Raw genomic sequence first — 12182 nt, forward strand, 5'->3', positions numbered from 1 at the left:
GCCGCGTACACACGACCGTTTTTCATGACAAGAAAAATGCAATTTTTGAAATTGGTCGTTAAAAACGGTTGTGTGTGGGCTCCAGAGCATTTTTCTTGACGAGAAAAATGGGCATTAAAAATTTAAAACATGCTCTATTTTTTCTCGTCGCTTTTCATGTCGTCGTTTTTCTCTTTGTGAAAAATGGCCGTGTGTAGGCTTTAATGATGCTCAGAAGCAAGTTATGAGATGGAAAATTTGCCCAAAGGGTGGCGCCATTCGAATGAAACTTCCCCTTTATAGCGTAGTCGTACGTGTTGTACGTCACCGTGCTTTGCTTGTGCATTTTATATCACGATCGTGTGTATGCAAGGCAGGCTTGAGAGGAATCATGTCGAGAAAAACTTTTACCATAAAATAAAAAATGGTCATGTGTATGCAGCTTTAGAGTGAGAAACCCATTAACCTTTCAATTTATTGTCCGTTCGGCCAAAGTTTTCCAAAGTTTTCCTTAGATTTTTAGTCTCAAAAATGCCACAACCGATTTTCTGATTTTTTTAAAGATTTTTCATCTTGTATGTGGCCACCATAAGAGTGGTCAGCCAATCCAGCTCATTTAGCTGACTGCAAAAATATGTATTTAGGCTCATATAAAATTCAGTTGCTGTAGATAACCAAAGCACTTTCCTTCTGATCAGACTTTGGAAAAGTCCAAGCAAATTAGAGAAGATTTCAGGAGTCATTTTAGCAGTCAGCAGAACGATTGAAGGATTTAGGCCCCGTACACACGACCAAACATGTCTGCTGAAACTGGTCCGCGGGCCAGTTTCAGCAGACATGTTCGGTCGTGTGTAGGCCCGAGCGTGCAGGATTCCAGCAAACATTTGCCCGCCGGGCCTTTTCCCAGCGGGCAAATATTCCTGGACTTGTTTTAAAACAGTCCGCTGGAATCCTGCCCGCTCGGACATGTTCGGTCGTCTGTACAGACCTACCGTACATGTACGAGCGCCCGCCATCCCTCGCATGCGTCGAATGACTTTGACGCATGCGTGGAAGCATTTAACTGGCAGGCCCGCCCACGTCGCCGCGTCATTGTTGCCGCGGACACGCCCCGCGTATTGTTTACGCGCGGATTTCTGTACGATGGTTAGTACAGCCATCGTACAGAAATCCCCCGCCAGACATGTATGGTGAAAACGGTCCGGCGGACCGCTTTCATCGTACATGTTTGGTCGTCTGTACACGGCCTTAGAAGTATAGTTTGCCAGTGACAATTAAAAAACTCAGAGAAGTAATTAGACGGCCAGTAAGGCCCCGTACACACGACCGGATCTGTCCGCTGGGATTTTTCTGCGGATCAGTTTCAGCAGATAGATCCGGTCGTGTGTAGGGCCTAGCGGACATTTTCAAGTGGACATTTGTCCAGCCGACGGTTTTCCAGCGGATAAAAATTTCTTAGCATGCTAAGAAATCTATCCGCTGGAAACCTGTCCTTTGGACTTATCCGGTCGTCTGTACAGACTCACCGGATAAGTCCGTCCGATCCCCATCCCTCGCATGCGTCGAAATGATTCGACGCATGCGTGGAAGTATTTACCTTCCAGGGTCGCGCAAGTCGCCGCGTCATCGTCGCGGCGACGGCGCGGCCACGTCACCGCGGATGTTTTCCGCGGGGATTTTGATCTGATGGTGTGTACAGCCATCAGATCAAAATCCGCCAGCGGACATATCCGATGGAAACGGTCCGGCGGACCGTTTTCATCGGATATACTACTACTACACTACTTTCATCCTACTTTGCTCTGCTACATTGGTCCTACATTTATCCTACATTGGTCCTACATCCATCCTACTTTCATGAACAGGATACTACTTTGGTCCGACTTCAATGATATTCAATGGGCCTGAAGTAGGATCAATGTAGGACCAAAAGTAGTACAGGGAGCATTTAGAGGCTGGGTTCACACTACTACACTACTTTCATCCTACTTTGCTCTGTGTTCAATGTTTCCCTATGAGAGCGTCTTGTAGCGTCCTACACAAGTCGGTCCGACTTTGAAAATGCTCCCTGTACTACTTTTGGTCCTACATTGATCCTACTTCAGGCCCATTGAATATCATTGAAGTCGGACCAAAGTAGTATCCTGTTCATGAAAGTAGGATGGATGTAGGACCAATGTAGGATAAATGTAGGACCAATGTAGCAGAGCAAAGTAGGATGAAAGTAGTGTAGTAGTGTGAACCCAGCCTCAGGCTGGGTTCACACTTGTCCTACAAACTGTCCTACATTGGGAGCCTCATGTAGCATGACGTGTGAAAATCAATGTTTCCCTATGAGAGCTGTCTTAACTGGTCCTACACAAGTCGGTCCGACTTTGAAAATGCTCCCTGTACTACTTTTGGTCCTACATTGATCCTACTTCAACCCATTGAATATCATTGAAGTCGGACCAAAGTAGTATCCTGTTCATGAAAGTAGGATGGATGTAGGACCAATGTAGGATAAATGTAGGACCAATGTAGCAGAGCAAAGTAGGATGAAAGTAGTGTAGTAGTGTGAACCCAGCCTTATAGAACAAAGCTACTTAATCTACAGACAAAATGGCCACTGGAATCACCTAATAGCTACAGTTCAAGGCTTTAAAGAGAACCAGTAACAATGAATTTATTCAAGAATATGATTATTCAGCTCTAAATTATTATAGTTGTGAGGTTTTAGATTGACATTTTCTATGTTATTTGATTTACAAAAAATAAAAATTCTATGTTAATTAGCTTTAGCCTCCTTAGGCCCCATACACACGAGAGGATTTATCCGCGGATACGGTCCGGTCCACCGGACCGTTTCCGCGGATAAATCCTCTCGAGGATTTTGATCCGATGGAGTGTACTCACCATCGGATCGAAATCCGCGCCAAAATCCCATCGCGATGACGTGTCGCGCCGTCGCCGCGATGATGACACGGCGACGTGCGAGACGCTGTCATATAAGGAATTCCACGCATGCGTCGAATCATTACGACGCATGCGGGGGATTGATTCGGACGGATTGATCCGGTGAGTCTGTACAGACCAGCGGATCAATCCGTTGGGATGGATTCAAGCGGATAGATTTGAAAGCATGTCTTCAAATTTTTATCCGCTGGAAATCCATCCCAGGGGATAAAAATCCGCGGAAACAGATCCGCTGGATCGTACACACCAGGGGATCTATCCGCTGGAGCCGGTCCACGGATCAATTCCAGCGGATGGATCCTCTCGTGTGTATGGGGCCTAAGTCAGCTTTGTTTAAGTTTGACCCTTCAACTTGGGTGTCAAGGGCTAGAGGTCATGTCATGATTGACAGCTAGTGACTTGACACAGTGAGACAGACTCACAATATAATGACGGTAAAATAAGGCTATTCTGGAAATAGAAATCTTTCATAAGTCTCCACAATTGAGATCTAACATTAAACATTCTGATGCTTGCATATTCCCAGGTGTGATTGGTTCTTTTTAATGTGGTCAGCTGTACAAGATATGTATACAGATGCCAGCTTGTTATTTGTTAACACGGGTTGCTATAGCAGCAAAATAATTGTTATTTGGCGTGACATTATACAGATAATATATGTTTGGATCCTGTAAACAAATTTCAGATCTTGGTTAAATGCTTATTTGGGCCTCTTTCTGAATTTCTAAACACAAGCCTGCTATTTAGTTTTAGTTTTAATCAGGGCTATTTTTCAGGGGGAACTTGGTGGAACTCAGTTCCACCACCTCTGGAGGGGCCTGCCCACCACAATAACTTGTAAACACAGAAATCCGGTTTCTGTGTTTACAAGTAACAGCTCTGTACTCTGTGGCCCAGATTCACAACCGAGATACGCCGGCGTATCTCCAGATACGCCGTCGTATCTCTGCGGTGCGCCGTCGTATCTATGCGACTGATTCTTAGCATCAGTTACGCATAGATATCCATTAGATCCGACAGGCGTAAGTCTCTTACGCCGTTGAATCTAAACTGCATTTTTTTTTTGACCGCTAGGTGGTGCTTCCGTCGAATTCCGCGTCAAGTATGCAAATTAGCTAGATACGCGAATTCCCGAACGTACGCGCGGCAGACGCAGTAAAGTTACAACGTTAACGTTAGGCTTATGCTATGCATACTAGCTCATTATGCCTTTGTCTTGCAGGGAGTATTTTTTTATTTTTTTTACAAGGCTTTACTTCCTCTTTTAAGTGTCACAATTTTCAGCACACAAATTGTATTAATTAATTGTATTAATTAAAAAATGTAATTTTTTTCCATTTGAAAAATAAAAAATAATAGGTCCCCTGTCAAATGGTCCCCTCCCGAAGAGGGCTGAGTGGTGTGCTCTTCCGAAGAGAGACCCCCCAAGGCAGGTAACCAGAACCGGTGAACCTGATTGGCTGAGACGCCTGTCAGTCTTATCCAAGGAACGCACCCCCCATGCATCCCTTGGATAAGCATCTGGAAGCCGGAGGGCTGTAATCAGAAAGCCTATCAGAGCCGTTGGCTCTGATAGGCACTTCCACAGCTGACCAGCTGACGTTATTCAGATGGCCGGCGCTTGCCAGGGGGCCAGCCATCTGAATAGTTGGCGACAGCGGCAATACATTGATTCATGCAATGAATGAATCTATGTATTGTACACAGTGGCAGTGCGACTGGTCACAGTAATACAGTGCAACAGTATTAAAGTGAAAATGCAGTGAATGAATATGATATTGTTTAGAAGAAAAAATTGCGCTAACCAAAACAACGTGATTAAATAAATGAATATAAAAAAAGGCAGCAATAACGTGTCATAACACAAACAATATAGGAAAAAGAAAAATCGCGCCAATCTATAAAAAATATTCAAACCTATGTGACAACACAATTAGTGTAGTGAATAAATGTCCAAAAAAGAAATAATGTCCCTATAACATGTGAGATATACCACACTGGCATGTGTGAGAGACATTCAGATCCTTGGTGAAATGAACATAGTAGTGAAATATATTAAAAGTCCAAATAACTTTGAAGTTTCTTGGGACAAACAACACCCGGTGCACAAATGATTAAGTGAGCCGCCACCACATGGACTGGGGCTTACCAGAACACATATAAATAACAGCGTTATTTAAAGATTGCAGCGGGATCTCCAAGGAGTATGATCACAACACAGGATCAGTGGATGTACAGCATGTATCCTTCACTGGTAACTCCACGGAGGGATATGGTAAACTCGTACTGACAAAACTCTTGGACCGTAGCAGGAAACAGTGGCATGTCATGCAGAGAGAAAGCCGCACATAGCGTAATACGTCCAAAAAATAATTTTATTAAAAAAGTAAAAACCTACTTACATCAAATGAATGAATATAGGCACATAAAAGCAGTTTGCCGGCCGGCATAGATAGGAGCCCTTCCTCCTTGTACGAACGCGGTGACGTCACTGCACGCCGTCGACCCAGACGCGTTTCGTTATAGGATAACGTTTTCAATGGGATGGGATCCTATAACGAAACGCGTCTGGGTCGACGGCGTGCAGTGACGTCACCGCGTTCGTACAAGGAGGAAGGGCTCCTATCTATGCCGGCCGGCAAACTGCTTTTATGTGCCTATATTCATTCATTTGATGTAAGTAGGTTTTTACTCTTTTAATAAAATTATTTTTTGGACGTATTACGCTATGTGCGGCTTTCTCTCTGCATGACATGCCACTGTTTCCTGCTACGGTCCAAGAGTTTTGTCAGTACGAGTTTACCATATCCCTCCGTGGAGTTACCAGTGAAGGATACATGCTGTACATCCATTGATCCTGTGTTGTGATCATACTCCTTGGAGATCCCGCTGCAATCTTTAAATAACGCTGTTATTTATATGTGTTCTGGTAAGCCCCAGTCCATGTGGTGGCGGCTCACTTAATCATTTGTGCACCGGGTGTTGTTTGTCCCAAGAAACTTCAAAGTTATTTGGACTTTTAATATATTTCACTACTATGTTCATTTCACCAAGGATCTGAATGTCTCTCACACATGCCAGTGTGGTATATCTCACATGTTATAGGGACATTATTTCTTTTTTGGACATTTATTCACTACACTAATTGTGTTGTCACATAGGTTTGAATATTTTTTATAGATTGGCGCGATTTTTCTTTTTCCGAATATGATATTGTGCCCAGTCCAAGAGTTCATAAATAAAAGTGCTTGTGCAAAATGAGTAACATCCAATTAATCCAAATCATAAAGAAGCTTCCACCATTCGTAGTGTGCCAGTGGTTTACCCCAGCCTCTCACCTCAGACAAAGACCCCTACAGGTCTAGTTGAGCCTTTGTTTATGCGTTACTCCAAGATCCACAACAATGGATTCCTTCTTCTGGGGCCTGGAGGACGGTCCGCCTGCCCCAGTTTTAATGGATGCTGCATGCAGAGAAGACATAAGTAGAAGATGCTCACTGCAGACGGTGTCCAAATGGCCTCAATTGCGGGCTTCTGTGGCAGTGGCAGGCTTTAACAGATTACAGGCTCCAGCAGCAGCAGCTGGCTTTTATGGACGGCGGGGGGGGGCTCCTGAGTCTTCTGTGCAGCTCCTCCCTTCTTCTATTAGGCACCCAATAGGATCGCCTGTCCTTTCAGCTAATCGGGAAACGGGTATCAGACCTTCGCTTTCAGATTAGCGGAGAGGCGATTCAGTGTTAGAAAAGTGAATATTCATTTTCTTTTCTAACACACCTGGGTGGGCTCCAAACACAATGATCTGCACTCCACGAGTCCACCCTATTTTGAAGCCTATTAGAGCCTCTGGCTCTAATCAGGTGCTTTAAAAAAACACCCTTGCCGCTGTAATTCATGCACCCGGCGTCCTGAAAGGGGCCGGATGCATGAATAGGCGGCAAGGATAGGGGAGGTGGCGCCATATGATCAACATGTATAAACACATAAGTGGTCCATATAGTGAATTTGGTGTTGGGTTATTCACTTTAAGGTCAACACAGAGGACAAGAAAGCACTCTTTACATCTAGAGATAAGATTTAATCTTCAAATACGGAAAGGTTTATTCACAGTAAGACTATCATTGCTCCAGATTCTGTAGTTTTGGCTTGAAACTTTCAATCCTGTGCTTGGAGTTTACTAGGTGCCTGCAATCTGTGTAGTACACAGGTGTGCAGAGTCATTATATACTCAGGACTGAGGATAGCCCAGAGTTCACAGTTTGGAGACAGTTTACAGTTTGGAGACCACTCCCGGTGTAGAAGACGGAAGGTGTCACCCAGGGTTAGGTGCCCCAGCCAGAAGACACAAGACAGAGGTCTCATCGAGGGGTCGGAATGCCCAGCCAGAAGCCAAGAGTCAGAGGGTCTCATCAAGGGGTCAGAGGGCCCAGCCAGAAGCCAAGAGACAAAGGGTCTTAACAAGGTGTCAGAGGGCCCAGCCAGAAGCAAGGAGACAGCGGGTCTCAGTTCCAGGAGTCAGGTTGGCTTCTACCATTGTGTCAGGAGAACCCCGTACCACAGACCAGAGGTGGGCCGTGCAGCAGGGCGCTGTGACCAAAGGGTAGAGAGCCAAGTGTTCCAGGAGAGCTGGACAACACAGGGGACTGGTATGAAGAGCAACAGTGCTGCCAACAGGAGGCTCTGTATTTTCGTTTGTGCACATCATGTGGATGAAACCACTGCGTAAGCAACTGATGTACATGTGATCTTTCCATTTATTGAAAAGATGGCTGCCATGCCCTAAAAATACAGTTTTGTACTGGTGCAACTCATTGCAAATGCAGTTACTGCTTGAGTTTAATCACCCCAGTCCCACAATATACACAGTACCTCACAAAAATGAGTACACCCCTTACATTTTTGTAAATATTTTATTATATCTTTTCATGTGACAACACTGTGACATGTGACACTTTACTACAATGTAAAGTAGTCAGTGTATACCTTGTATAACAGTGTATATTTGTTGTCCCCTCAAAATAACTCAACACACAGCCATTAATGTCTAAACCATTGGCAACAAAAGTGAGTACACCCCTAAGTGAAAATGTCCAAATTGGGCCCAAAGTGTGAATATTTTGTGTGGCCACCATTATTTTCCAGCAGTGCCTTAACCCTCTTGAGCATGGAGTTCACCAGAGCTTCACAGGTTGCCACTGGACTCCTCTTCCACTCCTCCATGATGACATCACTGAGCTGGTAGATGTTAGAGACCTTGTGCTCCTCCACCTTCCGCTTGAGGATGTTCACAGATGCTCAATAGGGTTTACATCTGGAGACATGCTTGGCCAGTCTGTCACCTTTACCCTCAGCTTCTTTAGCAAGGAAGTGGTTGTCTTGTAGTTGACCCTTATTCTGGATGAGGGTCTGGTATAGATGTTAAGGAAGAAGTCCCACACAAAAAAAATGGCATTGGGTCCCCTCCCAATTCATACCAGGCCCTTTGCATTATATGAATTTTAATGAGGAACTATATGCAAAAACCAAGAAAAAAAAGCTTGCCTCCTCCAAAAAAAAAAATCCATCCCAGAATTGTCTGAGCATGCAGCCTGGCAGACCAGAAAAGTGTCCATACCAGGCCACAACACTGGCTCGAGGGTTGCGGGGGTCTGCAGGTGGGACTTATATGAATCTGGAAGCCCCCATTAACAAGAAGGTTACCATTGGCACATAGTATTCACGAAAGAAATGTAAACCATATCAAAAAAATATGTCATATCATCCCGCGGAACAGATCAATTTCAGTGACAATACCCAGCTTCTGCCAACCTCGTCCACCTTTTCCTAGTCTTTCAGGCTGCATGCTGAAATAAGTGTCTGGTAAAGACTTTTGTGGAAGACCTTGTGCTTTACCAATTTTTGTTTGGGGATCTGCCTTAAAATTCATACCAGACCTGAATGGCCTGCCTGCACAGCTATTCGTTCATTGAAACAGTGTGTCAATTTGTTCTGTGCGAATGGTGCAATCGTAAATGTTTTTAGGCTATATTCTCTGCAAGTTAACTCTGAATACCCATGCTTAATGGTGAAACTAAAATAAACCCTGTGTTTTAAGGTAGCTACTGTTATGCAGTATTATATTAAACATCAAATAGTGAAAATAAAACAAAAATGAACAGTGTTGCCCAGTGGCGTAACTAGAACCCCAAGTCTGGCCCTTCCCTCTGAGCCCGGTGGCGGAATGCCAGGGCTGAGTTGAAAGTGAAACCTTTGTGATCCTGGTAGTTCCGCTACTGGAGTCATTCGTTTTTTATTTTTGATTATTTATTTATTTTACCATTTTTATTTATTTATTTCATTTTTTTAAATAATTTTTTACAATGTTTTTAGGAGATCCGTATGGGAACTTTGGTAAAATACCAGGGGTCTAAACAAACCTCTGATGTTCCTCCTCTGATGCTCCACCTTTGAGACAGAGAAAGGAGATCTCCATCTCTGAAGCTTCAGCTGCACAGAATGACTGGACAAGAAAAGCTCTGTACTGAGCTTCCAATTCATTCACAAACTGAAACATAGTAAACACAGTTTACCATGCCTCAGTTATGAATGAACAGAGTCAGTGATTGGTTTTAATGATTGGTACTCTATTAAGTACCATTAGTACTGGGGATGGTCCCTTCCTGTTCCAACATGACTGCACACTAGTGTACAAAGCAGGGTCCATAAAGACATGGATGAGCAGGATTGGGGTGGAAAACGTGACTGGCCTGCACAGAGTTCTGACCTTAACCCAAAATAAAACAACTTTGGGATGAATTAGAGCAGAGACTGCGAACCAGGTCTTCTCAGTGCCTGACCTCACAAATGCGCTTCTGGAAGAATGATCAAACATTCCCATAGACACTCTCCTAAACCTTGTGGACAGCCTTCCCAGAGGAGTTGAAGCTTATATAGCTGCAAAGGGAGGGCCAACTCAATATTGGGCCCTACAGACTAAGACTGGGATGCCCTTAAAGTTCATGTGCTTGTAAAGACATGCATCCCAAAACTTTTGGTAATATAGTGTGTGTGTGTATAGATATATATATAGATATATCTATATATATATAGATATATATACAATGTACATAAACACTACCTGCTGGTATCATGATGTCCCAATCTGTTGATAATAGCCCAGCATAGACTACGCTGCAGTTTGAATGAATCTTGCTACATTAATCCAGTTTATATATAGTGTCACAAAGACTAACTATATTTACTGTTACATAGACTAAACCAGGGGTGCCCAACCTTTTGAAGCACGAGGGCCTCTTAAGCGACTTGGTAAACGGTCGTGGGCCACAATAAACAGAGTGGGGGGATGGCAGGTCCATGTCCGCTCTGCATAGGCAGAGCGGACATGGACACAGCCCACTATACTTTTTTTTTTTTTAAGCGGATCGGATTGGAGGTAGGACACAAGTCGGTTTACATCTGCCACTCCTTAGAGGTGAATGGAGGGTCCAATTGAGATGGACGGACCATGTGAAAGGGGCCCATTGCTTTCACAATGATGCGCTGCGGGTTACCAACGCAGTGTACCTTTGGCTTTCCTGCACTTTGCAATAGACTTCTATTATATTCTGCAGGTTTGGTGCATTTTCAGAAAGCACACCAAACTTGCAGGCAGAAGTCTATGGCTCAGTGCAGATAACACGCAGGTGCACTGCTCTGCGTCTGCGGGTCAGTTTAAAAGCAGCCCAGTAACCACTGCAGAACAGTTATGCCCATATATACACAGATTTTAGTAATAAACTGACCTTTAGCCCTGGTTCACACTGGGTACGATTTGGAACGATTTGAGATGCGATTTGACATGTCAAATCGCATCTCAAATTGTCGGCAATGGCACTGTCCTAATCAGTGCGACGCCGCATCTGCGATTTCAAAAAGTAGTTCCTGTACTACTTTTTGCGATTTCGGGCCGCGATTTATTTTACCGCGATTTTGAATCCGCAGCAGTGTGAACCTAGGCTTAATAACGGTATTCTATTCTAATCCATCACAGAGCAGGAGGTCGCGGGCCACATCAGAGGGCTCCACGGGCCACTGGTTGGGCACCGCTGGACTAAACTGTAGCATAAACTATTATAGTGTTGGGTCCATTCATGGTCTTTCATTCTCTTAACAATATTGTAGATTGGTAAAGTTACATTACTGTCTATTGGGAGATGGACTGTGTTCAAATAGGTAGGAGGCTGCTTGCTATATACAATAACAGGTATATGTCATTGTTCTATGGTGCAACAATGTTTTTTTTCGAGGCAGTCAGTGAGTCTAATATGGAGTGTTCTCTCTGTTTATAACCAAACAGTCTCTTTCACTGTCACACATTTTGCATTAATATTCAGCTCCCATCACACTCTCTCTGCAGTAATTCAAAATCTGTCAGGCAGTAGAGAGAGGAGGGAGAGAGTGAAAGTGAGAAGGAGGGAGGGAAGGAAGGAAAAGAGAGGGCAAGAGGGAAGGGACAAAATGAAAGGATGTAGTAAGAAAGCTAAACATAAGGGGGGAGAGAGATTAAAAGACAAATCTGAGTGGTTTTACAGTAATCAGCAGAACCAAGGGCTGACACTATATAGGGAAACAATGAAGAATAATATGGTCCCACAAAGCTAATTGAAGGTAACAGTGTCACTAGAAAACATTTGAAAATGTTTGGGAGGGAAATGTGGAAATGTGGAATATGGAAATATGGAAAATTGAATATCAATAGGAATAAGGGTGACCACATAAGTGCCTGAACAAAAATAAAAATAAGGATGTAATGCAAAAAATCAGGAAGAAAAATGCAACCTTTCTAAATTTTGAAGAGTTCTGGATATTGAATAAAAAACATGATATATTGTAAGAGATTAATCAGGGAGGAATAGAAGTGAGAGCGAGGCCAAAGAGATACGAGTAGTGATACAAAATGAAGGGCTGCCTATTGATCAAGGTGAAGATTGGTGAGTGGGGGGCGGAGGTGAGCAGGTCTGGGTATTGTAGAATGCTAGGGGGAGAGAGAAGCATGAATGGACAAACCCCCCCTTCTCCTCCCCTTGTCCTCCCTCCTCGCTCTCCCCCTCCTCTCCTGCTGACAGTTTAACTGAAACGGCAAAAGAACAGGGAGAACTGCAGACATCCGTGCTTTCCATCATTCTCTTCATCTATCCCTTTTTACAATCATTTCATCCCTCAATCTCCTTCCCTCCTTCCTCCCTTCCTTCCATCCTCCTTGTATTCCCATA

At 43.9% G+C, this 12182-nt stretch overlaps 1 protein-coding gene across 5 annotated transcripts in view; it reads left to right on the forward strand.

Moving 5' to 3' along the window:
• SHANK3 (SH3 and multiple ankyrin repeat domains 3) overlaps positions 1-12182 on the forward strand; it is a 375382-nt gene that overhangs the window by 233409 nt on the left and 129791 nt on the right. The window lies entirely within an intron of this gene.

Source organism: Rana temporaria, chromosome 3, assembly GCF_905171775.1.
Source record: "Rana temporaria chromosome 3, aRanTem1.1, whole genome shotgun sequence".
In the NCBI taxonomy this organism is placed as follows: Eukaryota; Metazoa; Chordata; class Amphibia; order Anura; family Ranidae; genus Rana; species Rana temporaria.